The following is a 14,586-nucleotide window of genomic DNA, read 5'->3' on the forward strand; positions in this document are numbered from 1 at the left end:
TGCCTATAGGAAATTTTGACAAATTAAGTCTTAACTGTAGGTTAAAAAATATTTTATTAGACACTGATCTTCCTTCTTGGTGATCACATTGCTCAGATATTTATTGCATCAAATTAAAAACGCTCTGGCTGTTTTCTTAGAAAGGAGAGTGCAAGTGATGATGAGTCAGTATGAATCAAAATTGCATTTGAATAATGGGAAAACTTTAAAGTAATTTTAACCACTATAAATTGTCCAAGGGAAAGAGATTATTGTTTTGCTTTGTGCTGTTGGATGTTACAAGTAGCGTACATATGGATCTCAGATCGGAGATTACTTTGTGTGAAGTAATTCCACAAGCTAGAGCATTAAATAATGACAGATTTTGACTTGATAGTGTAAATTATCTTGATCTTGTGTTTTTGTTAGTGTCTTTTTTCATTGAAAAAGAATCCTTAACTGTTAAGGGACTCCTAACAATGACAGAAAAATACTTGAGAGCATTAACTGTTCCTAGCAGAAGATAAAATACATATTAGAAAACGGATGTCATATTTCCTTTGAAATCCTGTGTTATAGTCCTAAATTTACTTTTAATTTCTGCATTCGCCCTCAGCTTTAGACGTTAGTTTTGCAAAGGTTATTCTACAGAAAGGCATCCTTTTTTTTCCAAATATATGGGGCAGCTGTTGTAACTTTGGAGTTTCTTTTCAACTTGATTGCATTATTTCTTATTTTACAAAACCCAAGAATATGATTCTGACAGAAGAATTATAGGACTAGCTTCTGTAAAATGTAAAATTATGAGAGATTAACAGTCAAGCAGCTAACTTAACACTCTCCCCAACACACTCCTGAAGAATAAGATCATTTGCTGTTACAAATGCTTCTGCTGCTGTTGCTCTGGAAAGAGAAACTTTACTATGCTCCAACACATCTGTTCTTGCTTAAAGTTGTTGCTGTATCCTACATCTGGATTCTGCTAGGCAAAAGAGGGAGGCTGGGTTCTTGCCCAATAAAATACAGTTGCTTATACCAGAGGGCACCAACATCCCAAATGCACCTAATGAGCCTTCTGCTGAGGATGAGAGAGAACATAACTGACTTCCCTTAAAGTTTTAGTAGTTAATCTAATAGCAGACATGCTCAGATCTGACTTTGCCTGTCTGTAGGAGCAGTTTCTAGAGGTTCTCTGTACAGGGCAAAGAATTCATGAAGAACTTAGAGATGCTTATTGTTTCTCTGGGTGTTTTTCCTTGTAAAAGACTAGAATCTAAACTGAAAGATGAGAATTACTGCTTTCAAGCAATCTCTCTAATAAGAAACCATGTGAACTCGGTATCTTTCAGTACTTCTGGTATAGGCTTCTTCTTACATTTCAATATCTCTTAAGGCTTTCTGTACAGAAGGGTTGACCATGCAGGCTCTAATATGACATTAGGAAAATAATGCAAATTCTAGGTTCATTTTTCGGAAGTTACCTTTAATATATTTTCCTTCTTAAGTACCTAAACTTCAGATCACCAAAATTCTTGTCAACCTATGAGTATCTTTTGTTATTTTCTGTGACTTATCCAGTTCTAAGACATCAAATTAAAAGCTTAAAAATTATTTTACAATCTAAGATTGTATGGTTTTTCAGACACATATTGATCAGAGCTTTATGCTAGTGCCTCTGCACTGAAACTCATGCCTCTCCATTTATTGTTGTTGGTTTGGGAAGGAATGAGTTGCCTCTAGCATCAAAGTGTGCTGGTCATTTTGGCACTGTAAGTCTGTCAGTGAATGAAAAGTCCCTGAGTTCATCTGTCAGATGGGGTTCCTGTATCAGAGTATATGGTTTGTGGATCCCAAATCAACACTGGCTATGGTGTTTGAAACTGCTGATGTCTCATTTGATGTGGGCATGAGTAGTAGTGGTAGTAACATATTGAGTCAGCTGTACTAACAGTAACTGTGGCATGTGTTTGTCTTTCTAGCATGTAAAAAATGGTTTAAAACCTCTATATTATGTTTTAGGATTTAGTTCCTTAAGTGTGAGCCCAAATAAGAGTTTAGTGACTGTGGGACTTAACCTTCATTATGTATGACAACAAAAATTTTAACCTCTGGTTTCTCTTAGTTCTCCCTACAGAAAATATTTAGTTTGTCTTGCTTTCAGCAGTTCCTTGCCTAAACTAAGCAGCATTCACAACTGAGCGTTCAAAATAGTAAGAAGTAATTTAGCATGTGCGGACAACTTCAGAACTATAGTCACATACATGCTCCCTGAGCTCTTACAGAGATAGCCATTGAAAGTGAGGCACCAAGCCAAGCTTTGCAGAGCTGAAAGGGAGAGGACCCTCATGAGGTTCAACAAGGACAAGTGCAGAGTCCTGCATCTGGGAACGATCAACCCCATGCACCAGTACAGACTGGGGGTCAAACTACTGAAGAGCAGCTCTGCAGAGAGAGACCTGAGAGTCCTGATTGCTGGCTCATATTTAGCTTATTATCAATGTGCTCTTGTGGCCAAGAAGGCCAATGGCATCCTGGGATGCATCAAGAAGTGTGGCCAGCCAAACAAGGGAGGTGGTTCTCCGCCTCTGTTCTGCCCTGATGAGGCCTCATCTGGAGTACTGTGTCCAGTTCTGGGCTTCTCAGCTCAAGAGGGACAGGGAAGTGTTGGAGAGAGTCCAACACAGGGCTACCAAGATGATCAGGGGACTGGAACATCTTTCATATGAGGAAAGGCTGTGGGAACTGGGGCTGTTTAGTCTGGAGGAGACTGAGGGGAGATCTTATTAACATTTATAAATATCTAAAGGGTGGGTATCAGGAGGTTGGGACATCCCTTTTTTCTATTGTAGCTAGCAACAGGACAAGGGGTAATGGGATGAAACTGGAACACAAACTTCCACTTAAATAGAAGAAAGAACTATTTAACTATTCAGGTTACAGAGCAGTGGAACAGACTGCCCGGGGGAGTTGGAGGTCTCCTTCCTTGGAGGTCTTCAAGACCCGCCTGGACATGTTCCTATGCGATCTGATCTAGGTGAACCTGCTTTAGCAGTTGGACTAGATGATCTCTAAAGGTCCCTTCCAACCCCTACCATTCTATGACCCAGAAGAGGAGCCCGAACTCTTTCCAAAGCAAGTACATACCTCCAAATGACTGCTCCAAATCCAGACTTACAGTAGCAGTAGGATAACTTGATTTGCAAAATAATGATGTTTTATTCATTAAACTCTCATTCAACCAAGTCAAGAAACTCATAACCTTTCTCTTGGAAGGACAGCTTAGTGCAAAAGAAAAAAAGGAGAAAGTAGATGTTTTGTCTTTCTCTGTAAAAGTTTTTCATGTCTTTCACCACAGAAATCACTCCCTGAATACAATTTGCTTATCCATGTTGATAGGTGTTCACAGTGTGTACATCTACATCCTAACAAGATCAGAGGAATGACTTGGTGTTTCTGACTGGTGAACTATAGGGCCAGTGGTTACCTGTTTTTCATCTTTTGGAGGTCCCATAACATTCACCACAAGTCTTTGGAGAGGCTTGCTCTTGTGCTGACAAGAAATAGTCATGCAGTAGTGTCCTACAGCTGCCAAAGGCAAATGGAGATCCTACCACTGAATGTACTTGTTATGTACGTTACTGGTCAGGTGTGTTTTGCAGTATGCCAGACTTGCTAAACGCATATAGGTATTGGAGATCAATGTTTCCCAATTCTGTGTGCTCATCAGTGTTTTCAGACATGAAACTGGTCAATGACAATGGTAGAATGCATGGTATGTGCATACACAGTAACCCCAAAACTCTTCCCTACCTATCTCCATATCAAATTACAGCAAAAGAACTTGGAGAATGTTGTGTGTCCAGTTGCATGTTGTGTCTCAATGATTAATTATTAATCCATGTCTAATTAATCCCTATCCACGATTCCTGAGGTCTTGTAAAAAGATAAAAAGACTTGGAGGACTGTGGTGGGTTGACCTTGGCCAGATGCCAGGTGCCCACCAAGCTGCTCTATCATGCCTCCTTCTCAGCAGGCCAGAGAGGGGAGAAAATAAGATGAAAACCTCATGTGTTGATTTAAAGTCATGTGCATGAAAGCATAAGGAAATAAAGATGTTACTCCCTACTTCCCATTAGCAGGTGCTGTCCAACCACTCCCTAGGGAGCAAGACTGCAGTATGTGTTAATGATTGCTTTGGAAGGCAAATGTAAATCACAAATGTCCCCCTTCTTCCTCCTCTTCTCAAGTTTATATTGCTGAGCTGCCATCATAGGGCATGGAATGTCCCTTTGGTCAGTTGAGTCAGCTGTCCTGGCTATATCTCCTCCCAGGATCTTGCTCCACCCCCAGCCTACTGGGGAAGATGGAGGGAGAAAAGTTGGAGGGACAGCCTTCATGCTGTGTGAGCAGTAGCCAAAATACTGGTGTGCTATCAAACATGTTTCTAGCTACTAACAGAAAGTACAGCACTATGAGAGCGGCTATGGAAAATTACTATACTCTCAGTTAGACCCAATACACAATTTTGTGGTTTAACCCTGTCTGGGTGCCAGGTACCCACCAAGTTGCTCCCCCTCCTAAACTGGGCAGGGGAGAGAGGAATATAATGAAAGGTCTGAGAGTTGAGATAAGGACAGGGACATAGCTCAGCAATTGCCATCATGGGCAAAACAGACTCAACTTGGGGATAATTGGTTTGATTTATTACCAATAAATCAAAACAGAGTAGGGAAATGATAAATAAAACTGAACCTTAAAACACCTTTTCCCTCTCCCCTTCTTCCTGGCACTTTCCTTCCTTCCAGCAGCATGGATTGACAGGGCATGGGAGTTATGGACAGTTCATTACAGATGGCCCTTGCCACTGCTTCCTCTCAGGGCAAGGCTTCCTCACACTTTGCACAGCTACAGTGTGGGGTCCCTCCCCCAGGAGATAGTCCTCCAAAAACTTCTCCAATGTGAGTCCTTCCCATGGGCTACAGTTCTTCACAAACTGCCCCAGCATGAGTCTCATCCATGGGGGAAACAGTCCTTCAGGAATAAACTGCTCCAGCATGGCTCCAACACAAGGTCACAAGTCCTGACAAAAAACCTACTCTGGCATGTGCTTCTCTCTCCACGGGTTCCCAGGTCATGCCAGGTGAGCTTCCCATGGAGTCACAGCTTCTTTCAGGCATCTAGATGCTCTGGTGTGGACTCCTCCACAGGGTGTGAGTGGATCTCTGCTCCCCAGTGGCCTTCATGGACAGCATGGGCACAGCTACCTCACCGTGGGCTGCAAACAGGTCACAGGGGAGTCTCTGCTCCCGTACCTGGGCACCTCCACTGACCTTGGTATCTATGGAGATGTTCTCAAATTCTCCCTCCCAGTTTAGCAACTGCACAGCAACTTTTTTGCCTTTTCCAATATATTATTCAGAGAGGTGTTACCTCCGTAACTAATTGGCTTGGCCTTGGTCAGCAGTGAGTCCATCTTACAACTGCTTGGCACTGGCACAGGGGCAGCTTCTAGCAGCTCTTTAAAGAAGACACCCCTCTAGCCCCCTGCTACCCAAACCTGGCCACACAAACCCGCTATAGGGAGCTGCAGGCTCATCCTCCTGAGAAGCTATGGCAGGGCCAGGCAGCACTACTGTCACTGCTTCCACAAAGAACAGCCAGACAGTGTGTACGTAATTCTCTAACGGCAATGAAGCGTTTTGCCAGGCTTTTCCACTGACCTATGATTTCAGTCATCACAAAGCATCATCTGTGCGCTTGTTTTTGACTATTCGCTCATGCAGAGCTGGCCCAGGCGCACTCTTAAATAGCCTGGGATGTGATCTGATTGGTCTTTAGGGTATGTTCGGCTTGTGAAGCTCATTTTTAGTGTTCCACAACTTTCAGATGCAATCACAATACCGTTATTTGCCTTCGTCCAGACATTGCAAAATGGGAAAGATTTAAATCAATGAGAAGCTGTTAAGCCAGTCAGTTTGAGAGATTACTATCCTTCTCAAGCTCTCTATGCTTTATCACCAGGATTTTCCTATTGCTCTTTTTTTTTAATCAAAAACCTCTGACTCAATAACATTTTTTTCAGTCTCTGTTTTTTGATTAGTTACTTGAAATATCTGTATCACAGCCAAAGTATAGTTCACATGTTCAGAGTTTCTAAAATATAATCTTGTCTACTAAAGTAGCAGTTAGAAAACAACGACATTTACATTAGACATGTAAGAGACTAGAATGAGCTAATTAAATTGACCTTTAAATCTCTCCACCCTCTTGGAGGCTGTGGCTAATCCTTGGCTTCCCGCTGTGGAGATAAATATCCATGCTGTGAACGTTTTAAGCAAAGTGGGCAGAGGAGGAAGAGCCTCACCAGCAGTTCATCTTTGAAGAGGAAGGCAGTACTTTACCAGTTACAAATATAGCTTGCAATTATAGAGGGAGCAGAGGAACAAGCTCTTCCTGCACTTTAGTGACTCTGCTTCATGTGTTTTGTTCACAAAAATGGTTTCAGTTCGAAAAAATAGCTCCAAACCGATGAACTTGTTGCTTCTAGAAACAACCAAGGTCTCTATGGAAATCAGTTTACTTTTTTGATACCTGGTGTTGATATAACCAGCATTATAAATATCATTGCTGTTACTTAATTACAGTAGGCTGCTGTTTTTATTGAGCAATGGATAAGGTAAAAATAGACTTCCAAAACATAAAGCCCTAGGTGGTGTTTTAGGAGACTTCTGAGGACTCTTGAGACTGTCTCTTACAAAGTATTTTATGTAAATAGTAGATGAGTAAAATGAAAATAAAATTAAAATAAAGCAATAAAAAATAATTGTCAAAGAGCAATTGACATTTAATGTAGTGAAAACTTGCAGAAGATGCAAAATCCATTCAAATGGCTAAGTGGAATAAAAGCAAAGATTTTGCACAAAACCCACCTTGATGGCTTGGCATTCAGAGCCTGTCTAAAGGAGGTGTCTTTTTAATATGGTCATGTGAATTAGTATTTGGATTAAAGAAAAAAAGAGTGCAGAACTACAGAGGTGAAGGTGAGGGTTGAGTAGCTCTCAGGAGACAGTAGCTCTGCAAAGCAACAAGAGGTCAAAGAGGACAAGAATTTAGCACTGGTGTGAGCTCTTGACTAAAAGGAGTGACTGCACCTTTGGGTGGATAAATGGGAAGTTATAAGACAAAAAAAGAGCTCTAACTTTAACATCTGGTGTGTTTTGTAACTGAAGCTAATACTATATATAGTTTGGTAACAGTCATGGAAAAAAAAGAAGTTGAAAATTTGGATATAGAAAAAGTACAGAAATATGTGTCAAAGTATTTTAAGGACATAGTGAATGCCTTGTTTTGAGAGTGACAGAGTTTGACCTACTGCACTTGCAAAAATTGGAACGGAGAAGTAGTATGTGAGTGTTCCTGCAGAAAACCAATATCTAGGTATTTTATGAAAGAATAAATACGAATGAGTGGAAAGGAAATAATTCAAATTCAAAATTAGACTCACGTTTTTGGCAATACAATTGATTAAATACTAGAAAAACTACAGTGGTGAATCTTTTGAAGTTGGAAAAATCAAGACTACCTCTCTGGAAGTTGTACCTTGATGAAAAACAGAGATTGGAGTTCAATTCAGGAATGACTGGGTGAAATTAAACAGCTGCTGATGGATAGCAGTTGTGTTGGATTCTAGTTTGTAACTTTTTGTTGAAAGCTCCAAAAAATTCCCCGTGAACTTCCAGGAATTGTGGATGGAGTCCTAAGAGTACCTGAGGAAAAGAACTGTGTTGTTACCTAATATGTGTTTACTGTAAGAAATAACGCTCTTTACAGACTGCTGAAGGTTTGGGAAAGAGATGCTGAGGGAAGAAAGTGGGTCTATAGCAGAACAACCTTTCAGTTAATTTGCTAAAGAATACACTGTTCTTGTGTGAAATGAGGACATGTTATTTAGGTATGCTGATTTAACTTTTTGTACCAAGAACTCTTTAGGAAATTAAGTGCTCATAGGTTATGTAGCTGTTACCCATTTATGTTTGAAGCTACTGGGTTTTTATTTTATCAGAAATTAATTCTGTAGTATGGGATGAATTCTTTGTGATTTGTAGCCTCTTGGCACTGAAGAGCAGAAAAGTATTTCTGATTACCTGCTACTCAGTGCAAGGTGAATTTTTTTAATATTGATTTGTGTAAGGATGGTGAGACTTGTAACCAATAATTTCTCAGAGGGAAACTATTTGGGGGAAAGGGGGAGGTATATGAAAGAGAAATTTATCTAGTTAGAGGTGTCTCTGAGCTTGACATGTTAAACGTGTCTTCAGTTGTACAAAGTAATTACACAAGTAATTTAACGTAGTCTTTAAATGACCTCATAAAAGTATTCACACTTTAAAAGTACAAAACCTTTTCTTTCTCCTGAGACCAAAAACCAGCAGGCACAAGATTAAAACTTCACAAATGAGAAGTGAATGGGGAATTGGCAGAACACGCACATTTGGAGCTGGAGACTTGCAGTGAGTTGCTAAGTGAAGCTGTTAAGTGGAACAGGGTATGTGTGGCTGACAGATGTTTTAATTGTGCCAGAGGACCAAGGCACACTGTGGCAGAGTTGGAGGAGGCTGGGAAAATCTGAAGGGAACAAGGCAGTGTAACTCTCTTTTGAGCTGTGTGCTCACTTATGCTGTAGTATAAGCAGATGATTTTTAGTAGTTTATTTTGACTAATGTTCCAATGTAGTGCAGCTAGATATATGCTCCACTCGTTCCTGACACAACATGGAAAAGGGTTGTTAGATAATCAAACCTTTTGGAGGATAAGAGTTGGGCATCTTTTTGTCTATATGTGAGGAATATCCTCCCTGTTCTGGCTTTGTGGCTCATAGATCTGTGCTAAGTGAGGAGTGACTTGTTCCCCATCTGTTCATATTTCACTTGGTCTTCCCCTAATTAAGAAGCAGAGCCAGAGGGAATTCAATCTGGTATTTGCCATGATCTGTCTCTCTCTGTCTCTTTCGCTCCCTCAACCTTGCTTATATTTTCCTTTGGGAAAAGGTAAATGCTTGAGATTCATTCTTTATTTCCTTCCTAGTCCAGTATAGACAACTCACCTAAGAAGAACATACTGCTGCTGGGGACAATGTTGGGTCTCCCTTAGCTGAGTTTAGTGCTGAACAATGAAGCAGAGGAAAAGACCTATGCTGCTCTCTTTAGGCAGGTTCAATCATCTTTTCTTCCCAGACATTTGTGCACAGATGCCTGTAGTACAACTTATTTTACTTGCTTTTTGTACAGATGATCCCTGAAATTTATCTCTGTGTACTGGCAAAAGTCATCTGGAACACAAGAATATTTTACTATGTACTGTCTCACAAGACTTTATTTGACACTGAGACATGAGTTAATACAGTTTGTCCAGTAACAGTCTGAACTACAGAGCAGTACAGTTTGAATAAATCCATATTTTTAATCTATCTGAGCAGTACTACATAACTTCTTAAGATGAAGATGGTTGGCTTGAAACCTGGGGTTAGGTACTGCCAGAATTTTTTACTTATCTAGATAGTCTGAAGTCTAAATGAGAAAACTCTGCAAACTTTCGGTGGTCTGTATGCTGTAAAGTGCATATTAGATGTCACATGTGGTGTTATTGAGATGTTTTTGAGATTTCTTACCAGTTAGAGGTCTTCTAGTGGCTATGCTTCAAAGTGGCTTAAGTACAGGACCTTTTTGGCCATTTTGTGTCTTAACATACAAGAGAAACATTTTCCAACAAAGACTCTCCTAACTTATAATATATGTACTATTAATTTGTTGGTATGTGGTGGAGTTAAATGGAGCACTAAATGGTTTGATTTCTACTTAACTGTCTGTATCTAACGAGTAAGTTAGCTTCACCTACATCAAAAGGGAAAGATCTTAGTGGTTTAAAACAGACATATTGTTTACTCTTTGAAGCCCCGTTCGCTGAAAGTTTGATCTTTTCAGTGAAGCTGTTCCTTGATCTTACTTGCTAATAACGACTTATCAGTGCAGGCCAATTCTTGTCATCTCTCTATTTAAAGATTCATTGTTGTTATGATCAGGCAACACTGTATATTTTTTTGAAGACTAATTTCTAACTATAAACAAATACAACTAGTATGGTTGAGATGTAAGGTATTTTGCATGAAACCTTGAAGCTTTCCTTTAGAGGGAATTGGAACATTTCTGTGTTCACAGAAATGAGAGTTTAAGGGTCACAAATAAAACTGTCCACACACAAAAAATGTAGCCATGCATTTATCAGCACCAAAAAAGTGGTGTGAAATTACCAGTAATCAACACAATATGATATAATTAGATTTTTTTTTTGCTTTCTAAACCATACTTATTCAATAAACTTCAGCAAGTACCGAAAGAAAATACAATAAATAGTGTTATTAAGTGTCCTCCATGTTCCACCTTTTTTCAGAGTTCAAAGGAACTACATTCTGTATCTGAAGAGAGCATTATATTGAGTTATCACAAGATTAGAAAGTTAGTAAAAATAAAAGTGTCAGAGGTTGTTTAATTAGAGGTTGCTTTTTTCTGTGACATGTTTAATGTTTAAACATTGGATCTTAAATTCTAATTTATTACAAGAGTGATAGTACTGTAAAGAGAGCATTTGGGTTACCTGTGCATGTACGGAAAGGTGCTGCTTAGCATAACATTGGTTGGTTTATACTAACAAGTTAATATACATGGGGTAAAATGATAGCTGTATGCATTCTTAATTATGCATGATATAGATAACTAATACTAGAATAGCCGTCTACCAAAAAAATAAATTCATGACCATTTCAAACCCATTAAGAAACAGTAAAGTGTGTGCAAAATAATTATCTACCGATGTGTTATAGTCTCTCATTACCAGCATTTTTGGTATGATAGTTATAATTGCAAATTAGCTTGTTATAGTTAGCATCAGACAGAATTGGTTTCCATAAGAAAAAAGCTGTTACTGGAAAAAAACAAGAATCAATAGAAACTCATTGACTTTACAAAGCTTCCTCCAATTGAGTTAAACATATAACTAAATTTATTAATTTATGTTTGAATCTGACTAGTTTCTGTAGGGATTTATTTTCTGTCTAACCTGAATTGAAATGAAGGAAGCATGATAAAATGAGTGCTAGTTCATTCACTCTCTTTAATGTAACACCTGTTATTTCTTTTTAAGTCAGATTGTGCTGCCTGTATTTTTAAGTGCATTATTTTAGTGTGGAAAAGACCTTTAAGATCATTAACTTAACACTGTCAAGTCCCACTAAAACATCTCCCTAAGTGCCACATCTACATGTCCTTTAACACCCTCCAGGGATGGTGACTCAACCACTTCTCTGGGCAGCCTGTTCCAATGCTTAACAACCCTTTTGGTGAAGAATTTTTTCCTAACCTCCAATCTAAACCTCCTTTGACACAACTTGAGGCCATTTCCTCTTCTCCAGTTGCTTGGGAGAAGAGACCAATCCCCACCTCGCTACATCTTTTCAGGTTCTCAAGGTTCTTCTTCAAACTAAACAACCTCAGTTCTCTCAGCTACTTCTCATAAGACTTGTTCTCTAGACCCTTCACCAGCTTCAGTCTACTACTTTGGACACAGTCTAGCACCTCAGTGATTGTCTTGTAGTGAGGGGCCCAAAACTGAACACATCTGGGAGGATGCAGTGGGAAACGGTGACGAAGAGTTTAGTAAAGTCCAGGCAGATGACATCCACAGCCTTTCTCTCATCCACTGAACAGGTCACCTTGTCACAGGAGGTCAGATTAGTCAAGCAGGACCTGCCTTTCATAATGCCATGCAGGCAGCCTGGTTACTTGGTTGTCCTGTATGTGCCACATGATGGCACTCAAGATGATCTGCTCCATAACCTTCCCCAGCACCAATGTCAAGCTGACAGGCCTGTAGTTCCCTGTATCCTCCTTGAGGCCCTTCTTGTAGATCAGTGTCATATTTACCAACCTCCAGTCAACTGGGACCTCCTCAGTTAGGCAGGACTGATGGTAAATGATGGAGAGTGGCTTGGTGAGTACTTCTGCCAGCTCCCTCAGCACCCCTGGGTGGTTTTTATATGGCCCTACAGACTTGTGTGTGTCTCAGTGTAACCATTTCACCTGCGATTATGGGGGCTTCATTCTGCTCCCTGACCCTGCCTTCTAGCTCAGAGGGCTGGAAACGTAGGGCACAACTGATCTTAGTATTAAAGACTGAGGCAAAGAACGTATTAAGTACTTCAGCCTTTTCTTCATCCTTTGTCACCTTGTTTCCTCCCATGTCATATTCTATCATAGTGAAAAAAAAGAAGTCTTAATGAGTTTGTTTTGACAGGTTGCTACATAAATATACCTATTTACTAGATGTTCCTGGTTAACAATGGGATGATATCAAGTTCGTGGAAGGAAGAACCTTATTATAAGGCTTAGAAGAGTTCTCCTGTACAAATAGTGCTTGTGAAGACAAAAGGAGACAGATTTAATTTAAAATAACAAATGGTTATAGGAATAGTATTTGGAATATCTTAAGTCAGAAGCAGTTATTTTTGTTCCTTTCTGGACAGAAAATTAGTAACTGAGCTTCAGCAACTGAAAAGTCCAGAGGAGCAGCAATTTCCATGTGTTGTATCTCAGTCAAGATATTGTTAGCAAGATACTTCATTTATGCCAAGTACTCTGAATTTCACTCAAATCTGACAAGTGTTTGAGAGAATAATGTTACAATATACCTAAAGAGTATTTGAAATTGTGAGAATAGTGCTAGCTTAGGTCCTCTTTCCCTCTTTCTTCAAAGGTTCAGTGTCAGACTAGCAGGTACACTTTTTTGCTGTTTTTTATAGCAAAACAACTTAAGTCTCCCCCTGGGTTAATTGCTTTCAAGATTTATACCACATGGCTTACACTTAGAAGAGTAGAGTTCTCCAGGAAAAATACATTCAGAAAACTGTGCTTACTGCTTTATTGCAATAGTTAACCTCAGAATAATGCACCTTTCTCTGCTGGGAACAATAACAAGTAATTACACGGTAGCCTTTATTACTGCTAATTGAATTACAGCCTAATAACTTATCAGTAGTTCATTCACTACATACACTAATAATTACCAATGCTTTAGCTTTTTTCAAAATTAATAATAATTATTATGTAACATTATATTTTTGTCATTTGTGATGTAACTGAATTGACACCATTCTTATAAATTCTCATTTGAATCTATTAAGTATGTCTCTTGGAAACTAAAGCCAAGTCCTGACTCTGGAACAAAGAGGGTTTCTGCAGAATGGTTTCTTTGACTAACTCTATTTATGATTCAGTTTGAAAATTAATGGAATACTGATATCAAGTGTGTAGCATTAAGAAAATTCTGTCTATGATACTTATTCTCTTGAATAAACTTCGTCAATATCTCAGTAGCAGAGTGGTGGGAAGTCAGATGGTGTATCAGGACTTGAGCCTGTTAAAACTGTCTGTCCAAAAACAAGTGCAGAGAAGGAACTAAGTTTGTGACTTGTTTCTAAAGCTTTGTTCAGATCAATCTAGAAAAATTGTTTGTTTATAAACATTAGAGAAGTACTCACATCCTTTATTTCTGTAGTGAATAGAAAGAATAATGGACAACATAATCACTTTTTATCACAGACATTAGCAATGATTCTAGTTCATTGCACAAGCCTGGAAATAAACAGGGAGGAGAAGCATAGAAAGATGTATTTCTCCTACATGTCATTATGAAGGTTTTCATTCTAATAAGACCTTGTAGAACTCTCTGCTTTTAGATGATTTACTGCTATAGCATCCCACATATGGTATAAGGTTTAATTATGCTGAAGGCCTGTTGAAGTGAATGGGTCTCCAAAATATGGAGACATAATTGTATGTGTTCAAGTGGCTTCTTAAATTAGGGCTGCAGTTGCCCTTATCTCTTGGTTGAGGTTATTACTTTAGAATAACTACTGATCTGTCAGTGGGGTTGAGTCTGTATGTCTGGCTCCTGCTGAAGTCCACAGAGCTTGTGAACAGACTTACCAATGGTAAAACTTCCAAATAAGACATAGCTCCTATAAAAGTAAAATTTCATGGGCTCGGTAACTGTGGTAGACTGAGTCTGTTTATAACTGCTCTCTGAGAGCATCGTCCTTCTCCTAGTGTAGATCTGTTTTGTGACTTAGTTCCCAGTGCCTTATCAAACCACACAAATATGTCATTTCTGTAAGCTGCTGAACTTTTGCTATTTAGGAATCTGCAACATTTACATTTAGACACAAAATTTTATTAGAACTTTCAGTGAAAATGACTTTTCTTCTCTCAGGGAGTACATTATGCTACATTAGTGTGGAAGACGGGGAATTATATTTCAATTTAACAATAGCTGTTTGTGCAGTATGGTACAATGAGGAACAATAACAGGAGCTGGGGTTTTCTGCTACCAGAAGGGATATAACAAATGGGTACTGCAAGTTTATTTAGTAAATAGAAGTATTCCAGCAGTCTGTAATTAACTTGTTTAACCTTTTCAACATAGGTCCCATTTTTATAGAAGTACACATTGTTGTGTTTTCTCATGCCTGTGCTGCCACTTTTGCTACTTTTTTGAAAT

The 14,586-nt window shown here is 39.1% G+C and overlaps 1 protein-coding gene across 1 annotated transcript in view; it reads left to right on the forward strand.

Moving 5' to 3' along the window:
- The window catches only part of PIP4K2A (phosphatidylinositol-5-phosphate 4-kinase type 2 alpha), a 125,051-nt gene that overhangs the window by 77,109 nt on the left and 33,356 nt on the right, over positions 1-14,586 (forward strand). The window lies entirely within an intron of this gene.

The sequence above is a fragment of the Colius striatus genome, chromosome 5 (genome assembly GCF_028858725.1).
Source record: "Colius striatus isolate bColStr4 chromosome 5, bColStr4.1.hap1, whole genome shotgun sequence".
Taxonomy (NCBI): domain Eukaryota; kingdom Metazoa; phylum Chordata; class Aves; order Coliiformes; family Coliidae; genus Colius; species Colius striatus.